The sequence below is a fragment of the Polypterus senegalus genome, chromosome 16 (genome assembly GCF_016835505.1).
Source record: "Polypterus senegalus isolate Bchr_013 chromosome 16, ASM1683550v1, whole genome shotgun sequence".
NCBI classification, from domain to species: domain Eukaryota; kingdom Metazoa; phylum Chordata; class Cladistia; order Polypteriformes; family Polypteridae; genus Polypterus; species Polypterus senegalus.
The window spans coordinates 6720933-6748450 of NC_053169.1; the positions used below are offsets into that span (position 1 = coordinate 6720933).

General features: G+C 43.8%; 1 protein-coding gene across 1 annotated transcript in view; it reads right to left on the reverse strand.

Moving 5' to 3' along the window:
* slc8a1b (solute carrier family 8 member 1b) overlaps window positions 1–24958 on the reverse strand; it is a 258958-nt gene extending 234000 nt beyond the window's left edge. Inside the window, exon 1 of the mRNA XM_039738916.1 lies at window positions 24825–24958. The gene's annotated coding sequence lies outside the window, so the exon portion shown is untranslated. The remainder of the gene's footprint in view (window positions 1–24824) is intronic.
* Window positions 24959–27518: the final 2560 nt, after the last annotated feature.

Here is a 27518-nt window from a genome sequence, read left to right on the forward strand (position 1 = left end):
GTCCTTTCATCAGAATGGCTGGCTCAGCACTGACTCAGCTGTTGAACAACCAATAGTGGGAGGCAACTTGATGGCCAAGGTCTCCAGGACTCTAAACAAATCCAAATTGTATTATGGGATATCATCTACAGTTGAATTTTGTTCTGTACTTGTAATATTTCTATTGCACTATTATATTGTATTGGGGATTACTTGTGTTCTCTTCTGTGTATTGTGTTGTATTAACCCCTTTGTTTTGACACCCACTGCAGGCCCAGCCTACCTGGAAAGGGGTCTCTGTTTGAACTGCCTTTCCCAAAGTTTCTTCCATTTGTTTTTCCTTACAAGGGGTTTCCTTGTCTTCTTAGAGAGTCAAGGCTGGGGGGCTCTCAAAAGGCAAGGCCTGTTAAAGCCCATTCTGGCACTTCTTGTGTGATTTTGGGCTATACGGCAATAAATTGTATTGTATTGTATTTTTTGTATTGTATTTAATTGTATTGTATTGTATTGTATTGCATGCTGGTCTTGTTTAACCCTCTTTTCTCTGTACATTTTGCCCTCTTTGTAATGATCTCCTTTTTTAGTACATTCCCCCTTTAATGGTTGTTGATTTGGATTCTCGTATCAGGTGGGTTTGTGGGTTCTTAAGCATCCCCCCTCCCCCAATAGCCCTGATATAAAACTAGATAACTTTTTGCCCTTCCTTTACAGAAGTTTAAATTGGTGAAGCGCATGGTGATCTTGGCCGAATTCTGAATGCTAAACATTCAGATGTAGAGGAAATCAATCTTCCGAGATGAATTGAAAATGCATACGGATGAAAGGAGTAAACTCCAAAGAGACTTTGACCAAGCGGGGACTTGAACCAGGGTTCATAAGCCTGGAAGGCTGCAGCACTAACCAGTGTGCCACCCTAGGCAGAGTTATACATATCAAAGCCATGACCAACTCCTTCAGTTACTCTGGGAAATGCCATCAAGGCATACGGTAACTAAGAAATCAGTCCACCATCAGGGAAGATCCCCCTGCTTTTCTTCATAGCAGATGCTTTGGTATGATGGAGTTGTAATCAATAAATCTAGCAAAAGCAATTAAAAAAGCAAATAAAATGCAGGGCTGTAGCATGAAAACTGTCAACTGTAAATCAAAGTGGGCTCTGTGCTGAGCTGGTGAGATTGCAGGAAACAATCTGAGCAGAGGAAGCAGGTGCATTCAGGAAGTCAAAGGGTAGAACTTACAATGACAATGACACTGAAGGTCTCTCAAGCTCCACTGGCCTACCTACAGAAGGAACGATGGGGGCTCCTGCGTTTAAATCCCCTCATGTGTCAGCAACATCACATCAAATGAAGGAGCAGATTTTGTATTTCCAGTCTTCTTACTTAAGCTCTTGGCTGCTCCAGGTAGGTCCAAACTAGGAAGGTGTGGTGGTGCCATCCCAGCATGCACCTCTCCTCCAGTGCAAACTGTCTTATACAGCTTTGCGATGGAGGATCTTAATGTTTATGCATTTTGTTTTTTGGCATACAATTCTCACACACAATTAATCCAGTTCAGGCCCAAGGGGCACCAGAGCCACCAATCATAGCAGCACTGGGTGCAAGGCAGGAACCAGCCGTGAACAGGGCACTAGTTCCTTACAGGGCCCACTCACACACATACCCATAAAAGGCCATTTTGGAGTCACCAGTTAGCCTTATCTGTACGTCTTTAGAGATGTAGGCTGAAATCAAACAAATCACCAGGACCAGATAATATTTACCCTCGATTTCTTAAGGAGGCCATCGAGTGCAGATATGAACCCTTGACACATATTTTTAGGAAGTCATTGCGCACTGGAGAGATTCTGAAGGACTGGAAAATGGAAAATATCATCCCATTATATAAAAAGGGTGATTGGGCAGATCCAAATAACCACAGGCCAGTAAGCTTAATGTGCATCACAGGAAAATTAATGGAAGGAATTATTAAGGATAAGATTGAGCAACACATGGCAAGGACAGGACAGTCAGCGTGGGCGCAGAAGAGGGAGGTCGTGTTTTACTAACAGGCTGGAATTCTATGAGGAGGAAACAAAAGGATACGACCAGAGAGGAGCAGATGAGATTATTGATCTGGACTTTCAGAAAGCATTTGATGAGGTGCCACATGAGAAGGTGGGCATCAAACTAAAAGAAGTGGGAGTTCAGGGTGTGGTGTGTAAATGGGTGAAGAATTGGCTCAGACACAGGAAGCAGAGGGAGATGGTGTGAGGAACCTCATCAGAACTGGCCGATGTTAAAAGTGGAGATCAGCAGTGGTCATTGCTAGGGCTGCTGCTATTTTTAATAAATATAAATGATTTGGATAGGAATATAAGGAACAAGCTGGTTAAGTTTGCAGATGATACCAAGATAGGTGGATTAGCAGATAATTTGGAATCCGTTATAAAATCCAAGAAGGAATTGGATAGCAGACAGGCTTGGGCAGATTTGTGGCAGATGAAATTTAATGTCAGTAAATGTAAAGAATTACACATAGGAAGTAAAAATGTGAGGTTTGAATACAAAATGGAGGTCAGAAAATCGAGAGTCCACCTGATGAGAAGGATTTAGGAGTCGCAGTGGACTCTAAACTATCAACTTCCCAACAGTGTTCAGAAGCCATTAAGAAGGCTAACAGAATGTCAGGTTATATAGCGCCTTGATGTGTGGAGTACAAGTCACCGGAGGTTCTTTATAACACACTGGTGAGGCCTCATCTGGAGTCCCGGGTGCAGTTTTGGTCTCCAGGCTACAAAAAGGACATAACAGCACAAGAGAAGGTCCAGAGAAGAGCGACTAGGCTGAGTCCAGGGCTACAGGGGGTGAGTTATGAGGAAGAATTAAAAGAGTTGAGCCTTTACAGTTTAAACAAAAGAAGATGAAGAGGAGACATGACTGAAGTGTTTAAAATGATGAAGGGAGTTAGTCCAGTGGATCGGGACGGTGGCTTTAAAATGAGATCATCGAGAACACGGGGACACAGTTGGAAACTTCGGAAGGGGAAATTTCGCACAAACATTAGGAAGTTTCTTTACAAAATGAACGATAGACACTTGGAATAAGTGACCAAGTAGTGTGGTAGACAGTAAGATTTTAAAAACTTTCAAAACTCGACTTGATGTTTTTTTGGAAGAAATAAGTGGAGAGGACTGGCGAGCTTTGTGGGGCTGAATGGCCTGTTCTTGTCCTGATTCTAATGTTCTAATGTGGTGTTTTGGTGGTGTAACAAGTGTGTGTGTGTGTGTGTGTGTGGAGCTCAGGGTCAGATTAAGGTGGGTGCTACTGATGCTGCAGCATTAGGCCCATTCCTGAATTAGGCCCAGATGAAAACAGACGAGAATTTTCCAGAAGCTGAACAGTTTTCCTTTGCTATATTAACCTCAAAATAATTCTTAGAATGAAATTTGGAGTCCGACTTTCGGACGCCTAGACACAGTATTACCTATTATACAGTTACAATTGTTCTTTGCGCTGTGACGTAACTATAACGTCGTTGCGTTTATTGTTAACCGAAGATTTCAAGTTAATGCTATCAATTTTACGTTAAACAGTTTATTTAGTAATTCAGCTGCGTTTTTTACAATATCTTGGGGATTCTTGCCACTTTATTATTGTTCAGTAAGTGTCACGTAGTAAATTTTTCACCTTGAAAGTTAGTTGTACAGTAAAAATCGATGGCTATTTAAATGGTTATCTGTAAAGATAAAACTAAAAGCCGGCCTGCGGGCCTGGCATGGATCTTTAGAATTTTTAAAATCCTCAACAGGATTCCGGTCTGTTATGAAATTTAAATCGTGGACAAATTTTTACCTTCAAGAGTCTGAACTGAGTCACTTTGACCCAATGTCTCTGCAAATTCATTTTTTCTTACTCTGTTTCGTAAGAGAATTGCAAAATTTTGTGTATTTCATTGTTAGGTTTTCTGCATTAAGTGCACTTTTCAGACAATTGCTATTGAATTTTGATGTTACATAGTTTGATGTTAATCTCAAGTTGTTACGATACTACGTCGTTATTATTATTCATGTTCAATAAAGGCTGGCTGGTTGCATCACAAGCTATTAAGGCTCCTTGGTCGGTCTGAGTGCTCTTGTACGGTGAGTGTCGAATACGCCAATGCCGAGAAAAAATAGGCCTTTTTTGCGCTGCAGCATCAGGCCCAATTTCGTCTTAATCCGGCCCCGGTGGAGCTCGTGTATTCTTGCTGTGATTGTGTTCGTGGCCATTGTCTCCAGGTCCTAAAACATGCATTCAGACTGACTGGGCACTTTCAGTCAGCCTGGCATTCATTATGTTGTCTTATAATGCACTACTGCCCCCCTATGGTTTAGCCTTTGAACCCTTGTGTTGATTAAATCATTTCTGTCTCTGGCTGAGCACAGCTGTAAATGTTTTAGTGATACCACAGGACAGCGAGTTGCTGCTGTTGCTGCCAGGGGTTCATTTAATCCTATTGTGATTAGGAAAAAGAAATCAGGCCAAGGCAAGCCAATGTGATTATGACACTCCTGTTGTCACCGTGTCACCTCGGTGTTAACTCCCTGCCATTTGGAGTGCTGGCTGGCACTACTGTGTTGGTGTAAGTCTAGTAGTTAAGTCCGGGACTTGGCAGCATGTTATCTGAAGGTTCAATAATCACTTGTGTGAATCTGAGGGACTCCCTTAATCTACTTGTGCGCCAACAATAAAAAAATTACTCACTTGAAATGAAATTTACAACAAAATAAAGTGAAGAAAGTGAAGGGGTCAGGATATTTTCTTAATGCGCCCTGTATTGCCGTCATATAGCGCCTTTTCCCTCAAATGTCTTCAGAGAATACGAATTGAAGTCGTTAAAACTCAGGCAGAGAAACGGCGGATATCCAAGGCGCTTTATAAAAGACGATGATTTCTTCACCGTGAACCTCTCAGCCAGGGAGGCGTCCGGGCGTGCGGGCGGGCGCGCGCGCCTGGTCAGAGTGGCGCGCGCACAGCCACGCAGGTCCTTTCATTTCCTAATTTATGGCTCGCTGCTCTATGGACGTCTGTGCAGGAATTTGATTTTACGTCTCAAGGCACCACCAATGAAGGCTTCTAAACTTCGTTATTGCCCTGTCATATCTAAATAGAAAGTGCAACATCGTCTTCACTGTGAGCCGTTCGCCGGCAGCCAAAGGAGATGAGCGATTCTTATTTCATGTGACGGCCATTCCTAGTAAATGACAATTTCCTTCAAGTCGCTAATTATCTCGGACGGCAGCAGTGCAAGCGAAAAACGCGAGCATCATGTTAAGGAAAAGAGCCGCTTGGCGTAACGAATGGCCTTCCCTACATGCTTGGAATGGCACTTCTGTCTCCCCGGATGGGGTCGCGCACTGCATGTAAAGCAATTTTTATGTCCGTATTTAGTGACCCGGCGCCACAAGGACATGGACGTGCTGCGCCGGCACACAAGCGTGGCCGTCTCCGCGAAGACGAGCAATAATCGGCCCGAGCTAAACGCTTGTGCTTGTGCGGCGAACAGCGCCTGCGCGCGAATGGAAACAATGAGTCGGGACTTTCCAACAAGAGGATCAGGAAGCTGGACAATGGCAAATGAAGATGAACCCGCTTCACCCCACGAGCAGTCGGCTTTATAACATCACATCAAACGGCATTATTAAAAGGGAATAGTTTAATTATTGATATGCGGTACAAACTTCAAACCTCATAAATAACAACCTGCATAACCCCGCATTAGCGTCCGTTATCCTACAAGCTGCCAGAAGGAGCGGGCCAATGAAAAATCACGAGAGCTTTCAATAACTAGCTCAGGATACCATTACCTGGGCAATAAATGCAATTTTCCAAAGTTCAGGCTCCATAAATAACTCACTTGTATTTATTGATGTATTGTGACAATAATTAGGTCCGTGCAGTGTCATTGAGCTCAACGTCACATCTGCGTGAGTGGGTGTGCAGCCCGCAAGGTGTTGCCCGACGGGGGCAGTGGCGCCCCCCAGTGGCCATAGTGTTCAGTGCTTTAAACCGAGTCTTTGGTCCTCTCGCTGCTAACGAGGTTATGACTTGGGATGGAATCGGGCTGTGCCTTTAGTTTATTTCATGAAAAGGCGCTACATAAAATGGCAATTCAACACCCACCCATGAGTACCGGCGTAGTCCTGAGCCAGAGCAGTCGCCTCACAGTTCTCGGAGTGGAAATAAGGGCTTTACTTTTAAAGGTGCTCTAATAATCACAAGGTTATAGAAGCAAAGGAAACTACTGATCCTTGTAACACCCTATAACGCTGCTCACTTCCTTTAATAGTCTTCATTCACCTTGGGAAGACATGAATGCAAAGTAGCAATATTTAGGGAAGGTGCTCACCTTGAAAGGTGATCGAGTGAAAGACAGGTGAATTAATATGGAAGGTACGATAAAACAGACAGATAGATAGATAGATAGATAGATAGATAGATAGATAGATAGATAGATAGATAGATGTGAAAGACACTATATAATAGATAGATAGATAGATAGATAGATAGATAGATAGATAGATAGATAGATAGATAGATAGATAGATAGATGTGAAAGACACTATATAATAGATAGATAGATAGATAGATAGATAGATAGATAGATAGATAGATAGATAGATAGATGTGAAAGACACTATATAATAGATAGATAGATAGATAGATAGATAGATAGATAGATAGATAGATAGATAGATAGATAGATAGATAGATAGATAGATAGATAGATAGATAGATAGCCTCAATGCTTTCCCTGTTTGACCACAAGTGTGTCATTCCACCTACCATTTGTGGAGACTGCAGAAATTTGGGCACAACTGCAATGGCACCATTAAAGAGTTGTCTGAAGGACTTAGCCCACCTGTGATGTGCCATGGTGCTTTATTACAGGAACACACAGACAAGGGCTGCCCCCCTCAAGCAGGGCACATGGCTGAAGGTTGAGCTCTGGTGCTGTAAGGATTCTCCAGTTAATGTCTTTTGTTTGTTTATTATTTTAAAGACTTATGTCCCCCCAGGCCCCCCCCCCATTCAGAGCATCATCTTCAGTACAGGAACATTAGCATGTGACACGATCCTGACGCACGTTTGTGTTTCTCTATTTACTGAAGCTCTTTTTGCAACCTACACTTCAAAAGTAATTATTTAGTGAAAGCTCGTTGTCTACAGTTGGATGAGATTTACATAAAATATAATAATGAAAAGTGTGCAAAAATGTTTAAAGTAACTACAGATGTAATTAGTTAACTTACCAGGATAAAGTATTTATTATAACAGGTCAAGCTCTTTAATTTTAATCATTATGAAAGGCAATAGGTAGATAGATAGATAGATAGATAGATAGATAGATAGATAGATAGATAGATAGATAGATAGATATGAAAGGCACTATATGATAGATAGATAGATAGATAGATAGATAGATAGATAGATGTGAAAGTAATTATATGATAGATAGATAGATAGATAGATAGATAGATAGATAGATAGATAGATAGATATGAAAGGCACTATATGATAGATAGATAGATAGATAGATAGATAGATAGATAGATAGATAGATAGATAGATGTTCAGAAGTCTTCTACTCAGATGTGAGGATTGCCAATCACCTCAGCAGCTCTCCATTAATCAGGTGTTTCTGGCAGAGTGGCCATCTTGAGTGAAAGGCTCATGATAATTAACAGAACTAAATTTGGTGGTCTGGTGAGAAAAAAGCTTGAGCTCTTTGGTCAGAAGTCCAAGCACTATGTCTTTCAAAGACCTGCCCGATGCCATTCCTTCAATGAAGCACGGTGGTGGCAGCGTTATGCTATCAGGCCAGAGAGAATGATCAGAAATGATGGAAGGAAGAATTTAGCCAAATACAAAGACCTCCTGCTCCAGAGTGCACGCCATCTCAGACGGGGGTGGTGGTTCACCTTTCAGCCTGACAAGGACCCAAAGCAGACAGCCAAGGCAATGCTGGAGTGGTTTCAGTACAAATCTCTGAGTGTCATTGAGTGTGCCACCCAAAGCCCCATAGAACATCTGTGGAGAGCCCTGAAGGAGGAATTTTACAAGCATTTTCCAAACAGCCAGGAAGAATGGGATAAACTGCCCAAATCCAGGGGTGCAAAGCTTGTAGAGACTTCCTTAAGAAGACTCATAGCTGGAATTGCTGCCAGCAGGGCTTCTACAAAGTACTGAATTAAGGGTATGAATACTTCGATAGACAAGAGATTTCCATTTTTGATTTTTAATAAATTAGAAAAGCCTTTTTGAAAACACGTGTTCGTTTTGTCATTCTGGGTAACTTTGTGGGTTATTTGATGGACAGAAATGGCAAACTTGCCCATTTTTGTCTAAAACACAATTATGTGTACTGAAAGTGAAGGGGTCTGAAGACTTCCCAAAGGCACTGTAGGTTCTCACACCATCGTCATTTTCAAACCTCAACTTTCTCCTCGCCCAAGTCTTCACATACAATTCATTTGCTCATTTTTAACTAAACAGCGGTATCTGCAGTCTCTGAGGTGTTGGTGAGCAGTGGATGGCTGCTCTTGAAAAAATCAATGAACAAAATGTCTTTCCCTGTCATGCTGGCAGTTCAAATTTTCATTCGCCATCTATCTGATGTGCCAATCCAACCTTCTACCATGCATGGCTTACAGGGCCCTTGATCCTATCCTGGTGGGAAACAACCTCATCCGGGGCTTCTTGACAGCAGAGCCCTACTCAGTCACACGTGTCCACATTTTCTAAGATGTCACAGATGACCTGAGAGAGCTCAGTGCGTCGTTTAGCGTTGGGCGTGCAGAAGAAGTTCTGCCATTGCTTGTTGAGTTTTGGAAAGTCCTGCATTACCAGCTATATCCAGCAGATGGCGCTAAGCTGTTCAATGAATGCCAGTTGTAGTTGCCCTACTGCCACAGTCACATGTGCATTGGACGGGCACTGTCATACATGTGCTGTTTATCGCAAAAGTTAAAAATGCGCTGGCATAGTTTTAATGTAAAACCCAGTGCTGTTTTGGAGAGTCTGGGTGAGCCTCCTGGGCAGAATGGACTGTTCTCATTAGAATTGTTCTAATCGTGTAGCTGGCGGTAGCTGTAGGGTGGGCATTTTGTACAAGACCAGAACTCCACCGTGATCAAGTCTGCTGTAAGGAGTGTCACCACCTGGCCCAGGAAGAGGTACGAGTCGCAGTAAAAGCCACTGGGATGTAGCAGCAGAAAGCATGGACTAAATGGGAGCGGCTATTGGATCAGATGGTCTTGTGTGAGGACCTCTGGAGAGCTGAACCACAGAGGATACAACTCCTGGGCCAGTCGCTCTACAAAGTCCTGCCCAGTCCAATCAACCTGACAGAAACACCCGCCCTGCGCTTTACGCCAGAAAAAGAGGATAGCTGGAGCACATCACCCAAAGGCCCTGGTACACAGGTGATGTCACACACGTGCTCATGGGAGGCAGCTGAAGGGCCTGAATAGTGGTAGTTCCATGCCAGACCAGGGGTTGGCAGGGTGCACTGACCCTCTCTCTCGATCCTCTGCACACCTTTCACGGGAAATTCTACACAGTTCTGGCATCCATGATGACGTCACTGGCCGGGTCCAGCGCCTGTGCCAACATCACTTCCATGGTGACGTCACTTCCGGTCTTGGCCTTTAAAGCCGCCATCTTTATATACCAAAATTAGTTTGGTTTTAGACTCTGACCTGAAAATAACTCAACAAACTTTCTCATTTGCCACCCAGGCATAATATCAATGGTTGTGGGGTGTTTGGTGCTGCTCCAAACCGTTGATGTCTCCTGTTCATTCTTGTGACAGTGGGCACCATGACCAAGTGCTGAAGACAATTGTGGATGCCTTATTATTATGCACAGGAATTTCCAACAGTAAACAGACTCATCTTGTTTGTGAAGGGAGAGAAGAAAACCAGGTGGGATACTCGCCACACCCCAAGGCTACTGACCCCTGCTGGCCAACCCTTTAGCTCAGGTTCCCAGGGTACCATCACAGTAACCTCCTTAAGGGTAGACATTGTCCTGATGTTTGTAATGACAAGACGAGTGGTCACGCTGGCACAGACTGTCCCCTGGGAGGACCCACTGGAGGAGGCAAACGAAAGAAGGATGGCAACGTAAGGGGATCTGGCGAGTGAAGGCAGAAGAAACAGCTGGCACTCTCAGGGTTGGCCAATCATTATGCTGGACCCTTGAGAACCTTGGCATCCTCACCCTGCACATGAAGAAAGCCATCAAGAGTATCACAGAGGCTTGCAGAAAAGGCAGGCTTTGGATCAGGATGGCAAGCAATGCTTCTTGGGCACAGGCCACCCTAGGTGAGGGACATCCAATGACCCAAGATTGCATCACGGAGGATGTGTCCAAGGAGCATGAAGAGACAGGTATGTGATAAAGAGTGGCACCTGAGTGGTCTTGTGGGTTGGTCAGTGCCAGTGGCTGGTGCTAACACACTGTATTAAGTGGCATAATCCCAGAGGTGGCACAGAAGATGCCAGTTAAACACACCCACACCTGGTGGTGCACAGCTGCTTATTTCAGGTCCTTATTTTTGTGTTGTGTGTGCCAGTTAAAACAGTGCACAAGCTTCCCGGTTGCAAATCCCACCTCTGACACCACGTGTGTCCCCAAGGAAGTCGGCACCCTGAAGGACTGTGCACATACATGGCTGACCAAATCGCGAATGTCAAGGGGGTGCGAAGCTGCGGCCCTTCACGTCTGACATCTTCCATTTTTCTGGGCCCACGCAGGATTTTTGTACCTCTTATTTATTTATTATTTTTTTTCTTTCCATTAAAAACCGCTGATGTTTTTCTTCGTAAATTTATTTGCTTATTGTCCTGCTGGCAAGTGCCATTCAGTCAGTTCTAATAAATGCAGCCTTTAGACTCAGAAGAATTTCCATCTAAAAGAAAATCTTTCACTGTAAGCTTTACTACTTGCGTTTTTTTTTATCTGAATTATAAGCAGCCTATTGTAAAGAAGTCCTTGGCCTAGATAGAGTGCACCGCGTGTCTTTACTGAGCAACATGACAGCGGCTCCGTTCCTTTCCAAATGCTCTTGTCTCACAGAGCCTGAAAATCTGTTAGCTTGGCATTGAGAGTGATGTGCTCTGCAGTGGCAATTCAAGATGGAGCCGCTGCCTTTTGTGCTTTTCTACTCTGGGGCTCTTTTACTTGAGGCAGGCACTTTACGCTCAGGCTTCCTTCCAGTTAAAACTGCTGGGTTTCCCTTTCACGCTTACCTTTCGTGATTCCAGAGACCCCCAAGGTTACTGAGTGCCTCAATTTGGGCCACTGCAAGTGTGGTAAGGAGCATCACTTCATGGCTGGGGTTCTTGGACTTAACCCGAAGATAAGGGACACATTCACGACTGGCATTTATTGAACGTTTAACATTTACGGGAAAGCCCACCGAGACTGAAATCACTTCTATAAGGAAGCCGTCATCACCAGAGTGACAGAGTGGGGAAAACAGGCTGTCTGTGTGACACGGCCCACCATCAAGCAGCATGAATACAGAAGGGCCCTGAGCAAGAGGAGAGGGGATTTTAAAAAGCAAGGGGGCATCAGGGTGTAAGAAAAAAAAAAAGGGTTCAGCTGGCATGGAAGATTCTGAAGCATCACTTTACCAAAAAGAAATAAAATCAATCAACTGGCTGGCACTCAAGGACAACACCATCATGTTATTATGAAGGGGTACCCTCCTCGATGAACTGGCATCTTCTACAAACCAAAGGCTGTGTCAGTGTGCCAGGTGTGCTGGCAGTGCCAAACTGGCCCAGTTAATGCCAAGTGTGTGAGGAAACCCTGCCTTGGACTCTGCTTGGCACCTGACACTGTCAACATAATTAATATATTATTATTATTATTATTAATATAACATTCAGGATTATTAGGAACCAGAACTGATCCCAGCTGTAGTAGGTACAATGCAGGAATGAGCTCTGGACAGACCACCACAACTGTCCAACACAAATTATTATTATTATTATTATTACCATTGGCACCATGGTCATGTTACTGTTAGTAAAACTGTTATTATTATTGTTATCATTATTGATCCTATAATAAATAGTTTATCAATATTAATAAAATTCCATCCATCCACTATCCAACCCGCTATATACCAACTACAGGGTCATGGGGGTCTGCTGGAGCCAATCCCAGCCAACACAGGGCACAAGGTAGGAACCAATCCCGGGCATGGCGCCAACCCACCGCAGGACACACACACAAAGCACAATTTAGGATCGCCAATGCACCTAACCGGCATGTCTTTGGACTGTGGGAGGAAACCCACGCAGACACGGGGAGAACATGCAGACTCCACGCAGGGAGGACCCGGGAAGTGAACCTGGGCCTCCTAACTGCGAGGCAGCAACGCTACTATTGCACCACCATGCCACCCTAAAATTTCATTATACAATTAAATTATTATTATAATTATTACCATTGACACCATGGACCTGTTACTGTTAGAAGGACTGTTGATCCAATTAAGAGTATTCTTATTACTAACATGGCACTGGGGGCTGTATGGAGTCAGAAAATATCTTAGCTGTAGCAGGTGCACCCAAAACAGAGCAACATACTGCTACTTATAATAGTAATAATACTTTACATTTATATAGCGCCCTACATAAAGAACGAGGAGCCACTTCAACTAGCATCCAAATGGATGATGCACCAGTAGCCATTTTGTGCCAGTACACTCCCCATACATTACCTATTAGGTGGTTAAGGGGTTACAGACAAAACCAGTTAGAGAGAAGGGATGATTAGGGGAATCAGAATGACTAGTCTGTGGTGGGAAATTTATTGGGATATACCTGCGCTTTACAAGGGATGCCCAGGGATTTTTAGTGAGCACAGAGAGTAAGAACCTCAGTTTTATATCTCATCTGGAGGACTGCGCCATTTTTACAGCACAGTGTCCCTGTCACTGCTCTTTATTGGGACTGCACTGGGGCTTTGGGATCCACTTTCAGACCACAAGGTATGCGCCCCCTGCTGGCCTAACAAACACTTCTTCCTGCAGCAACCCAAGCTTTTCTTGGCCAGGCCTGAACAGGCTGGCTGCTGACCCTATAAACCTGTTATTATTATTGTTATCATTATTGATCCTATAAACCTATAATAATAATAAGTATTATTATTATCAATGAAGCATTCGTCTATGTCCAATCTCATTTTAGGTGCAGTAGATGCAAATTATTAATAGTATTATTATGGCAAAAATGGGGGTTCAATGGGTGCCACCTTATTGATCCAGTGTCCTGGGTGAGTGTCACTGTGGGTAATGCATGAGTGGGCCCTGCAATGGACTGGTACCACCTCCAGGGTTGGATGTGCCTGGTGCTGCTAGGACAGGCTCCAGACCCCCAGATCCTGAATTTAAATAAGCAGATTTGAAAACTGTGAAGTAATAATAATAATAATAATAATAATCTGTTCCTGACTTACCCCTGTGAAGTGCCCTGTGCTGCTAGGATAGGCTCTGGACCTTAGAATGTTAAATTGTTATAATGATAATAATCTAAGATTCACTGGCACCTCATCCAGGATGGGCATCTGCCAAATGTCCAATGCCACTTGGCTAGTCTCCAGCTCCCCACATCCTTTAACATTATGAATAATAATAATAATAATAATAAATCCATCCATCCATCCATGCATTATCCAACCCGCTATATCCTAACTGCAAGGTCATGGGGGTCTGCTGGAGCCAAATAATAATAAATGGCTTTGCAAATGTAATATGATATTATGCTACAATAATAATAATAATAATAATAATAATAATAATAATAATAATAACCTGTTCAAGACTGACCCCTGTCATGTACTGCTAGGATAGGCTCTGGACCTCCATAACCCTAAACTGGATTAAGCAGGTGTAAGAATGCTAAATTGTAATAATGGTAATAATCTAAGGTTCACTGGCACCTCATCTAGGGTGGGCACCTGCCAAGTGCTCAGTTCCACTTGGGTAGTCTCCACCTCCCCACATCCTTTAATGTTGTGAATAATAATAATAATAATAATAATAATAATAATAATAATAATAATAAAGCTGCGCACCAAGGCATCCAGCCAATACTTTGTCTAGAACATCCCCTGTGCTGATAAATCTCCATAATAGTCAGATTAATGATAATGATGGTGATAATGAATACGCACACACTTCAGACAAATTTGCTGACTAAGAAAGTAAAGACAATTTCTGATTTGTTTACTGAATAATCTCAAAATGCACATAAGAATTAACCACTAATTGTAGTAAGAAGATGGGATGAGTGGTCCAACAGTAGCATTGTCACCTCATAGGCCAAAGAGTCCGGTACACCTGCCATCCGAATACCAACTTCAAGTGCCCCTGTCATTTAAAAGATGTGCAGTTGAGTTAATGGGCACCTCTAAACTGGCCCAGTGCATGTGTGTGTGTTGGCATGGGTTTGAGTAAGCCCTGTGATAAACTGGCATAACATCCAAGGTTTATTCCTACCTTGTTTTTTGGTGCTGCTGGGACAGGTTTCTGCTCTAATGTAACACACTAACTGGGATCAGAAGATAAATGGCTGCTGCAGCCTTTTTAACAAGACGACCGAGAAGCAGTGCAATTCTTTTAATTACATTATAGAATACCTACAACACCTGCTACAACTGCTAAGCAAAGACTGATTTTTATACCCCATGATGGCCCTCCTTCCTGGCTGGTGTCCACATATTTGAGTGTGTTGGTAGAGTCGATCTATCAGTCTTTATTTCAAAAAGCTTAGTCTGAAATCTGAGCTTCTCAATCAATTTAGAATACAAACACGTGATGAAATGAATATTCATGAGAATCGATAGGTTAACGAGGATGGGTGGCGCGTAGGGGGCGTGGTTTCATAGGTAGCGTCATAGGGGCGTGGTTTCCAGTGCCCTTTGAATTTTACTGAGGAAATGGAAACAGTTTTAACGAAGGTTGGGATTAGGGGGGTTTCTCTTGACAAAATGACCAGACACGATGAGACAATCCGTTAATCTGCCAGTTTCACCTTTCGGATGAAGGGCACAGTGCCGATATACTGGGTGACACACAAACCACCCTTTTCAGGAGGCGACTGTATTTTTGGCAGTTAGCACATGCGGATAGGTCATCTGAACGAGGTTCCGATGTCACCAAAGGAGGACATTTTTTTTGTCGATGAATTATGAAGAAGTAAGCACGTCACAGAAAATGAAATAAAAAATCAAATTGCAGCGCTGCTATAAATTATGAGAAAACCGTGAAACCTGGACGCGAAAGCAGACATGAAAGCTAAATATTCATCAACAATTTATTCTTTTAAAAATGTAACCTTAAAATTTCAAAATCTGGGCCATTTTTAATTCATAATTTTAGAAACCGCTAAGACTATAACGTATAATGCAATACAATAAAGCATAAGACATTCATCTCTTACAAATTATTTTATATGGCGCCTTTCCCTGAAACACCAATCCAATGCAGCACGGTTATTCTGTCAGTTTTTATTTTATGTAACATCGTTCACAAAGAGCCCGGTCTAATACTTTTAAGTGCAACCCAAAATGCACCGCCGTTTGGCACAGTTTGTTCATCAATCGATGAATCTTCATTTCGTGAACCTTTCTCAGATTTCTTCATTATAAAGAGCCGCACTTTATGGAGCAATCTAAAGTACAATTAAATGCAAAGAAAGACGTAAGCCAATCGATCGGTCTTTGCTATATATAGCGCCTTACTTAGAACACTCCATTATTAAACTAATGTCCGATAACGTATCACTTAATATAACAAACCGCTCACTTCAATTCAGCGTCGTGGGGTGCAAGGCAGGATCAGCACTGGACGGGTCGCCTGTCCATTCCAGCGCCCCTTCCTTCAAACAAAGCCAATCAAATTCGTGGGCGGTGAAATCACCAGGGTGCACAGATGAAAGTCCATAGACACGGGGAGGACGCGCGCGCACTCTGCGCTGGATTTGAATACAGACCATGGGATCAATGAGGCGTCACGCCATCTATGAGCCTCATTGATAACATTTTGTTTGGCTTGATTTGCATGACCTATGGGACGTCATTGCGTAGGGTCAGCAATTGTATAGCGCTCCTAGAATATAAGGCACAAATAAGGCAGGAGCCAAATCTGGACGGGACATCGTTTGATCACAAGGCACAGTCCCGCACACATACGGAGACGATCTAGAGTCCCAGGTTAACCTGAGAGGTGGCACAATGATCGGTGCTGCTGCCGCATAATACCAGGCGGTCTTTGGTGGCACAGAGATTAGTGAGGCTGCCTCATAACTCTAGGAGCTGAGTGCTAAAACAAAGTAAGAATCAACCCAAGACGGGACGTCAGGTGATCACAAGGCAAAGTCACTAACACAGAGAAACACATTAATACACTGAGACAATCAGGACAGGCGCCACCATTAAGCGCACATCATAATCGGGGTGAAAACCCAGCCACACCGGTTAGCTACCGAACAGTCGGCTGGTGCTCTAATAATCTTGGCCTATATGTGCAAAAAAACCTTGCACCAGCACTGGAGACAATCCAGAGTCGCATCTTAACTCGGTATGTGCCACGGTGATTAGTGCTGCTGCGTTATAACCCCAGGAGGTGACAGGTGGCAGGGTGATTAGAGCTACTGCGTCATGCAGTTTTCAAATCTACACGGAGTTTGCATGTTCTCCCTTTGTTTCAGGAACTCCTGTTATGCGCAGACGAGTGTGAAAGGCATGCGTTATTAATTAGTGTTTTATTGGGCTCTTTTCTTAGACAGCTCCATTAGGAGAGACTCACTAGAGAAGCTAAAGTACAAAACGATGGAGCTCAATAAATGCATCAATCAGGTGACGCGCATTCTGTTCTGCGCTCTTCCATTGAAGACTTTCCGGTGTAAACCGCAACTTAATACAATCGACCACCGGGTTGGGAGCATGCGCTGTTCACAGCGCGTTGCTGCAACGACCACGATTGGGACCCGAGTGCAGGGGGTGACACCTCAGCACTGCACTGGAACAGTGGGAGTTTTTTTTTTTACGGTGGCAGGACCCAACCCCCCAGAGTGCTCCCTGTAAGGGTCTCTCTTTATTTTAATATTTCAGCGCTTCATTACGTTACATTTTATAGCCTATACGTAAAAAACCAAAGCAAGAAGCGATAGCGCCCATTAAATACACCGATTGATTAATCAATACGTATTTTATACGGAGCCTTTCTCAGGGAGACTTTGTCAAGTAAAACACAATTTAAGACAATGTATACATAGCACAATAAAATCGACTATCAGTTAATCTCTCTCTTACAAGTCGTCACTCCCGGCACTCCACTGGATCGCACTTTACAAAACCAACGTGCAAAGCGATGCAAATGCGTCAATGAATCCACGCGCATTTAATTTAGCGCCTTTCTCGAGGAGACTTTGCGCAATAAACCGTATTATGCTTAAAAGGAGAGCGCAACCGTGTCGGCTAGCAGCCTATCTTTACTTTACGTTCTCCATCACAGATGACTTGACACGTTATGCTTAGCAAACTAAAGCGCAATAAATCGTTTAATTTTGCAAACGTAAAAAGACATCCAATGCAATGCCAGTGAATCAATCTATTAGTGTGACGTTTTTCTCAAACGCCTAATGCAGAAGGCACTTTCCAGATCCACTTAAAGTAGAGCTGCACAGTAAGTGCGTCAATCAACCAGTCAATCAGTCAATCAATCTGTATTTAATAACCCGCCTTGCAGTCTGCACCACCACGAGACACCTAACATAGCCCTGTGTAAGAAAAACGTCGTGCATTTTATATGGCGCCTTTCACCAAGAGCTCAAGAATTTAACGTAACGAGCTGAATAAAGCTCCCCTCTTCCGCTAGCCACTAAAGTGTTAATGCATACATCTCCCGGGTTCCTATTTCCACATATCTGACATTACTGACTGCAGTCACCTCGAAGCAGCCCCCAGTCAAACGCCCCCACAACGTGCGCATGCGCCTCGCGCCCCGCAAATTGTCTTCCCCTTTCACCACTAGGGGGAGCGCAGCGCTCTTCTAACGCGCTCCACAGGTCCTTGAAATCCACGCGATGACCTTCACGCTGCTCTTCTCCTTTCAGCTTGTACGATACAATTTAAGCTTCATTTATCTTCCCAGAAACACATTTTCTTTTTAACTTGCTGTGCTTTTTTTCACTGTATGAACACAGACAGTATCGTTACACAATATCCTGCATCCTCCTTTCAAATAACCACTGCAGCCCACTTTGTCACTCCAGGCGGTCCTGGGAGGTTAGCGATCAATGCCCATATCTCACTAAGGTGGGGGAGAATAACACAAAGCGGTCTCCCTGCTGTTTTTCATTGCATGGTGACGGAGAGATGACTGAATGTAATCTCTGTGCAGGGCTGGTGGTGTGGCGGCACATTACAATTCTATAAAACAGCACTGGCAGGCTGCCTGCTTTTGGGATTTTAAAGACCTTTGCCTGTTATTTGACATGGAATGTTGTCTGTCACATCTTCATTTAAATCACAGAACCTGAGTGAGCCTGAAATACCCAACTGAAATCCACTTGCACAAAGTCGTCCAATAGTTTGATGTGAAATCGGTGCAGAGATCGGTGCCCCTTCAGATTCCCTTTATCATCAATCTGCTCCTCTTGTCACCGTGGAGGAGTTAAGGTCCCCACTGCTCAGCTGTCATCTGCTTCATGTCACCTAAATGTGGGCAGATTTCAGGCCTTCACTCTGCACCTGCTTTGTCCTTTCCAAATGGTGGAATGTCTTCTTCTTCCTTTCCTCTAATCTGTAGACTTGCATCTGTAATTTGGGTCATCATCTTGCACCCTGACCCCACTGGGCTTCAGCTTCGGTGGATATTCCTTTATTAATTCTCAGATCTTCAGCAAAATTCAGGCCTCAAAGTAGGCTGACATGGCCACAGACATGCATTTGTGGTTCTCATCATGGCTGTCAGTCATCACATGAACTGTAGATAGACAAATATAGTGGTCCAAGTGGTCCTAGCCAAGTGGGAGAGTTGTCATTTTTTTAATATAAATGTAGGGATTGCTAGTTAGGGATGTTGTTTTTTTGTATTACTGAGGGGGTGCTACACTAGATGGTCAGAGGGGGTGTCACATATTTTTCTCTTATGGAGACAGGACTAGCTGGGGTGGAATATTGTTTAAATATGAAGGGGTCAAAGACAAGTGGGATGGGGCGTTGCTTGTTTAAAAGTCAAGGGGCAGGGCTAGCTGGGAGGGAGTGTTGCTTGTTTGTCTGGGTGGTGCTACATAGGCTGGAGTGTTACTTGTTTAAATATCAAGGGGGCGTGGAGAGGTGGGGTGGGGTGTTGCTTGTTTAAATGTCAAGGGGCGGAGCTAGCTGGGAGGGAGTGTTGCTTATTTGACTATCAAGGGGTTGGTGCTAGCTGGGATGGACTGTTGCTTGTTTGTCTATCAAGGGGGCAGTACTAGCTGGGGAGGAGAGTTGCTTGTTTAAATGTCAAGGGGGCAAAGCTAGATGGAATGGGATATTGCTTGTTTGCCCATCAAAGGGGTACAGTGTTGCATATTTAAATGTCAAAAGGGCAGTGCTATATGAGGGCTGGGTTTTGCTGGTTTAAATGTTAAGGGGTGGTGCTAGCTGGGGTGAACTGTTGCTTGTTTGTCTATCGAGAGGATGATGCTAGCTGGGGAGGAGAGTTGACTATTTAAATAGGAAGGGGGTGTGGTTAGCTAGGATGGAGTGTTGCTTGTTTGTCTGTCAAAGGGGCGGTGCTAGATGGGGAGGAGTGTTGCTTGTTTGTCTGTCAAAGGGGCAGTGCTATATGAGGGTGGGGTTTTGCTTGTTTAAATGTCAAGAGGGCGGGGCTAATTGTAACATTCCAATCAATAAAAAAGTAAGACCAATAAATTGGAATAATGCAGGAAAAAAGCTACCGATCATGATAACTGACGTTTATTTAATACTTGGTGGAGAAGCCTTTTTTTTTTGTAATGACCGCTTCAAGACGCTTCCTGTATGAAGAAACGAGTCTCTCACAGTGAGTGTTCAGGTGGGATTCTGGCCCATTCTTCTACCCAGAGAGCATATAATTCTTGAAGATGTCAAGGGGCCCACTGGGAAATCTTGATCTTCAGCTTCTTCTATAAATATTTTATTGGGTTTGAGTGGTCATTGACTGGGCCATTCCAACATCTTTATTTTCTTCTTCTGGATAGTCTCCTTTGAAGTGCCACTAAGATCATTGTGTTGTACCTCATCCTCACTGTCCTACTGGATGACAACAGACAGTTTCGTGGCTCCATTCATGAGAATCACCTCCATGCCTTGATACTTCTGTGGCATTTGAAGCGTCATATGCAGAGCCATTTCTCTTCCAAACATGGCGGATTGTGTTGTTGTAGAAAACTGATTACAATTGATGTACTGAATTCCACTATATTATTGAAAGTATTATTTCTTAATAACCCCATCTCATACAGTAGACATCCAAAATATTTAAGTGAAACTTTTAATATTTAAAATATTTGACACAATTATTCTTGTTTATTATGTACTTATAGCTCATTACATAAATCAGTACATTTCTTATGAAAACCCTGCATTAGGACTGCTTACACTAATTCAGGCTTTTATTATCTAAGGTCTGTCTGCCTGTCACATGATGTTCTGAATTACACTATATTAAAACTATACCATGTGGCGAGTGGCTGAAGGTGGTACCCAGCCGGGACACCCAGGAGGACCAGAGAAAGGCTTACGCCTCCTTCAGACCACGTGAGGACAACAGGACAACCTGGTGGCTTTGGGGACCAAAGAAACAGAGCTTAGAAGCTCAACCCTATAGGGGCTCGTGGTCACCACCAGGGGGTGCCTGAAGTGCTGGGGGGAAGAAGACCAGGGACATCTGGAGTGCTTTTCGGTGTGCAGCTGGTACTTCCACCACCAGTGCTGGAAGATTATTGGGAGGCACCTGGAGCACATCCAGGTAGGGATAAAGGGGTCCACCTCCCTCCATTCAATGGCTGGAGTTGGGTGAAAGAGGACAGAGCTCGGAGGAGAGGAGTGGAGGTGGACCAGAAGAGAGAAGACAGGCATTGTGTGAGGCCTGGACTTGGGGGTGATTAGTGCTGTGGCACTGGGGTGTGTGTGTCACTGATTTGTACATTGTGTAAATAAACGTGTTGTGGTGCAATCAGTGATGTCTACCTGTCTGTGTCTGGGCTGTTCCCCACAACCACTAAACTACTGGAGTTGGGACTTGATCTTGGTCATAATTGAAAACCTATGACCTGATATGTTATGGAAAGTCAAAAAATTTCAGGTGAACTTCAACAAAGTGGCCAGTGGTTGTGAGTTGATAATGACAAAGTGACATCAAACCAAGTGACGTGGCAGAAAGAAAAGAAGAACAGCAACATCTGCCGAGTGTCAAGCAAATCGTACAAGCTGATTATGTGACAAAGATCACCATCATAGAGGAAAAAGAAGAAGAAGAGGAGGAGGAGCAGGAATATTGGCTGAGCAGCAAGTGGGGGATACAGAATGCAAGAACAACAAGCATGGAGAAATATATGCCAACAATTATGCAAAGAGCTTACTGTTCATCAAGGCAAAGTGATAGCAAAATCAAGCAACATGGTGGAAAGAAAAGAAGAAGAACAACATCTACTGAGTGTCAAGCAAACTGCACAAGCAGATTATGTGACAAAGAACACAATAATAGATGATGAAGAAGAAGAAGAAAAATTGGAGAAGAGGTGCAGCAATTTCAGCTGAGCACCAAGTGTGGGATACAGAATACAAGAACAACAAAGATAGAAAAAGACATGCTGATAATCATGCATAGTGCTTACTGTTCATCAAGGCAAAGTGACAGCAAAACATAGTCACTTGGCAGAAAGAAATGAAGAACAGCAACACCTGCTGAGCATCAAGCAAATCGCACAAGCTGATTATGTGAAAGAGAACACCATAATACATGATGAAGGAGAAGAGGAGCTGAAGCATCCACATCAAAGTGTGGAATATAAAATGCAAGAACAACAAAGATGAAGAAATGCATGCTGACAATCACAGAAAGAGCTTACTGTTGTTTACATAGCCTTTTGTTGACAGGTAAGAATACAATGGCTCATAGGCATCCAGTCGAGAAAACTGAAAAATAGTCAAAACCTCTGACCACACGCAGGCATTGCTGTTACATCCTGACATCGACCTTCCTTTGAAGAACATTACTTAGCAAAGTTACATCAATGATGTGATGGATGTCATGCAGTCATGAACACAAAAGAATGAGTTGCCAAAGTAGTGACGACCTGCTGGCTGCTCATGAACTACCAGAAATACAAAAAAACACATCGTCACGTCTAGTGGGGCTGAAAGAAGTAACTATTTAGAAAACAGAAGATGTTCCAACAGCTCCTTCTTGCTTTTTATTTCCATGTTATTTTTGGACCATTTGTTTGTGTGTTTCTCTATATTATATTATAATATATTATACTTCTTGGGTAAATCAAAAAGTGAAAGCAATTTTAAACTTACACGGTGACCACAACATATAGAAGCTGACGCGCCACATCACGTTCGCAATGGCTTATGGGTAGTTTGAACCCACGCCAGGCTGCGCTCTGCTGTGCCATTAGTTGAAGCCAAGGTCAGATAAACATGGCCGCTCCACAGCAGGATTGCACCATTGCTGAACTACGTGTCATAGTGAGATCTCTTTGGGCAGAGGGAGTGAACCCTGCTGAAATCCACTGCAGGATGTTTTTGTAAATCCATCCATCCATTATCGAGCCTGCTATATCCTAACTACAGGGTCACGAGAGTCTGCTGGAGCCAATCCCAGCCAACACAGGGCGCAAGGCAGGAAACAAACTCCGGGCCCACCGCAGCGTTCCCATATTGTCTTTTTGTAACTAATATCATTCTCGTTCCACAATGTTAGACCAACGTCCATTTCACATGCATTCATTTTTGATTAAAAAGAATAATTCCCGTGGTAAGCGTCCTGTTTCTCATTCTCCAATACTAACAACGCCTTCCATATCTCCTTAGCAGCCGTGAATCTCCACGTCTCCATGTGTCTCTTCACTTTCCCTTTCAGGTCATTTTCCAGACTTTTTCACATCTCTGGTCATCTTCGTCACCTGCCATCCCATATTCCCTTCTTTGCCACACTAATGACCATCCATATCAAAAAGTCTTCTCTGCTAGAGCCTCACCTCTCAAAATTAAGTCTATTCTGATCAATTGGACATTTCGTGTAATCTTAAGTCTGTATGTCTGCAACCCAGAACCTCCACCCTGCAGCTCCAAGTAGGTGGAATTGACTTTAAATGGACACCAATCGAGTTAAGCTGTGGACCTCCAGAGCTCCGCCCAGTTGCACAGTGGTAAAGATTAGGGATGTGCGAGGCTCATCGGACTCAAATAATGCCAGGCCATCTCGTGTAAGTGAACCCCACCTATTTGGAGCTCCAGGGTGGAGGCTCCCGGCTGCACGGATACCAGACTCTGTAATGTTAAAATGAATCACACAGCCGCATACGCTCTTAAAAATAAACGTGCCAGAGTGGTTATTCAGAGCGATGCCATAGGGGAAGCATTTTTAATATTCAGACACATTTATTTATTTAGATCTGTAACAGGCACCATACAGTAAATAACCATGAATAGATAATAACAGATTTGTGAAATACCACTGAGCCGTGATTTTAAACAGACTCTTGCTGCATACAAATAATCACGCTAAGTGCAGGTTTTCTTAATCTGTATGTGTCTTGTTAGTTAGCCTTCCATAAATTAAAGGTTTCGTTTTTTTCTACATATTAGGAAGTTTTTTTCATAAAATAAAGAGCCAAATTCGAAGCGAACCCGTCACAGAATGCAGTACTGCTTTGTTAAGTAATGGAGCTACGAGGAACCACACAACCCAGTAAAAAAACACGAAGCGCCATTAGATAATGTATATTATTAACAATGGAGAGAAGAAGAAGAAGAAGAAGAAGAAGAAGAAGAAGAAGAAGAAGAAGAAGAAGAAGCTTTTCTGCTATATGGTAGGCGTCGTGAAACCAGTTTTAAAAAATCATAAACCGTCTTCCGCAACAACAAAACCCAAAGCATTTGAAAAAAAAAACAACTCAATGTACAAAAAGTTTTAAACTTTCTTTCCAGCTCCATAAGTGTTGGGGTCCCTTGGATCTTATTGTCAACAAAAGGGGCGCCGCTTTATGCAAAACATAATGTGCATGGAAGAGCCGGCATGTATAAAACTTGATTATTTTAAGGTAAATCAGCTTATTTCAATTTTGCATTGCGGAAAAATTAGAATACGAAGTTTTAAATATTTACAGTGTTAAGTTTCCCTAAGAGTAACATTTAAAAAGTGAGTAATATGAGCTGTCCCTGAGGCGGATTCTGCCGGTGTAGAAATAAAATCATCTGATTGCTTTGTTTCAACAGAAATCCATTGTGTTAATGTGACACGAGTTAAGTGACGCCATCAAGTTAAGTTAAAGTAATTTAAATAAAATCCATAAAGTGAACACTCCCTCTCGTTCATCGTTTTTAAGAGGACTTGTCGGGTCTGTGCGGCGCCACACATCAGGTGAGCTCGCCTGACGCCTCCATCATAGCGCCTTTCAGTCCCCGTTGCTGTAACGAAGACTCCAAACGCAGGCACAAGGCTAGCGGAGGCTACTAGACGGACATCCGCCCGCCCGCGTGCACGCCATTTCAACAGAAAATCCACCGAATAAGTTCAAAACGGCGTATAAAGAAGGTGCCACTCACCTCTGGCGTCCTGCTGGTCTGCGCTGGGGGGAAAAGAGAAAGGACCTCCTGTGATAGCTCCACTAAATTTAACAGAAAGACATGATTTGAGATTCTTGTCCCTTAAGTGTCTCTAAACATGGTTCGCATAGCTGCCCTCGGCTTATCTCGCCGTTTCTGCCTTTGCTTCCTTACATGGATCTGCACTATAACGGTTTGCGCCAGGCTGTCAAAAAGCAGCTATCTGGCAGCTTCGGTCCTGTCCAGCGTAGCGAAGATAACAGACAAGCGAATCGGCCTGCATGGGACGTTCCTTTTTGTCACTACAGCGCGGGACCGTGCACGGGCGCCGCTCACCTTCCTTTACTCCTGCTGTGAGCGCGCATGCCAGCTAACGGGTGGCCCGAAGCGAATTGACGTGCGTGTGAAAACTGCAGGACTAGAAAACGGATTTGTTTTAAAGAAGTGTCACCCGCTTACAGTTTACTGAGCTCAAACTACGTGTACGTATCCACTGTGTGGGAACCAACCCTGGATGGGACGCTCGCCGTGTATTACAGAGCGCGCACACGCAAACGTCCCACCGCAGGAACTCTTCAGGAATCAGAGACATTTTCAAAACTCAAGAACTTTTGTACTACCATTTGTAATTCCTGGTCTTTCTTTTTAGATTTTTTATTTTTTAATTGTGTCTCCAGGAGCTATAGTGGGTGGATTCTTGGGTGCCGAATTGCGCTGATTGGTTGACCACAAGCACAGGCGCCATCTTACAAATCTCTTAATAGTTTGGACTTTGGATCACCACACTCCACCCTGCATCACTCAAAGCCACCTCGTCATGCACCTCATTGAAGCAATAATCCCCCCAAATGCTTCAAACCAATAAGGTGAGGACGTCCCCTCTGAACTCCTGAATAGGCTTCACTTCACACTGCATCTCTCTTCTTTGCAGGCCACGTATTTTGCAAAAGATTATTTTAATTGGCAGCTTTTCCTGTTTTCTCTTGGCGTCATGACTTCTGTTCAGTTTCTTTTGTTCTCTCCAAGGAAACCCCAGCGGTTTCTAGTGCACAGACTGAAGGAATTGGGGGCGGAGTTTACAGGAAGAAACCCTTTGGGCGGAGCCTTTTTAGTGTCAGCCTTCACCACTCCTCACTACAAACATTTTTAACGAGTTGCCCCCCAGACGTGTTTTCTCATTCGAGAATCACCTTTGGCCCTGCGGCACTAAGGAAGGTGAAGCAGATGGCGTGGCCTTTGACTCCCCGCGATTAAATATACAAGTAATGGAGTACAGAGATGAGAGTACATGGAGATGCCATGGAAGAAGAAATAGCCTGCTTACTGGTTTGATTGGTGCTGGCGTCACTTGTACAGAGTATAGTGAAACTCTTAGTGGCATGTGCAGCTCTAATCTGCAATACATCACCTCTCTACAGTGCCATCTTTAATGAATATTACTACTTTACAACTTATGTCTTAAGAACCTCCCAAGTTGTCCGAGTGCGGAATCCACTCCTCCATTTCTCACCAACATCCAGATGAGCTTTGAAGGATCTGAGGAGCAGATCTTTCTCAGCTCCAGACCCAGGGATGCTACAATACATTGACCGGCCTGTTTGGTTATTTTTCCTCCTCTCTATGGTTTGTAGCGTGAAGAACAATCTCTCAAAAATGTATGCTAAAATGTTCCTCAATTCTCCTTCTGTTCTTCCATTTGTGCCTCCCTGTCTTATTTATAAACTCATTTTAAATGAACACACCCTGCATCCGCTGTGCCAACCCTGTCTTAATCTTTAACTCATCTGTCTTGCCGCCCCATAAAAGAAAACTCCACCCAAAAAATGCTGTTTATTTTAAACTACTCACTTCGCTCGCCCACCCTCGGGTTTGGTTAACCGGATATGCAATTTAAAGAGATTGTTATTTTCATGTTAATTGTTACGTATGCATTATTTTCACTTTTACTTTAAAACTTTAGTAAAAACAATATTTGGAATTGGGCGGCATGGTGGCGCAGTGGTGGCGCTGCTGCCTCGTAGTTAGGAGACCCGGGTTTGCTTCCCGGGACCTCCCTTCATGGAGTTTGCATATTCTCCCCGTGTCTGCGTGGGTTTCCTCCCACAGTCCAAAGACTTGCAGGTTAGGTGGATTGGCGATTCTACATTGGCCCTAGTGTGTGCTTGGTGTGTGCTTGGTGTGTGCTTGGTGTGTGTGTGTCCTGCGGTGGGTTGGCACCCTGCCCAGGATTGTTTCCTGCCTCGTGCCCTGTGTTGTTTGGGATTGGCTCCAGCAGACCCCCGTGACCCTGTGTTCGGATTCAGCGGGTTAGAAAATGGATGGATGGATATTTGGAATTAACGTTTCTTCAAGACCGCATTGAATTTTGATTCCGTGTTTGGCCTTGTTGGGGCGGCACGGTGGCGCAGTGGGTAGCGCTGCTGCCTCGCAGTTAGAAGACCCGTCTGGGTTCGCTTCCTTGGTCCTCCCTGCGTGGAGTTTGCATGTTCTCCCCGTGTCTGCGTGGGTTTCCTCCCGCAGTCCAAAGACATGCAGGTCAGGCGCATTGGCGATTCTAAATTGTGCTTTGTGTGGGTGGGCTGCCTTGCACCCTGGGATTGGCTCCAGCAGACCCCTGTAGTTAGGATATAATGGATGGACTTGTCAACATATAACTGCCTGTGAGTGAATATCATTTCTTTCTCTCCAATAAAT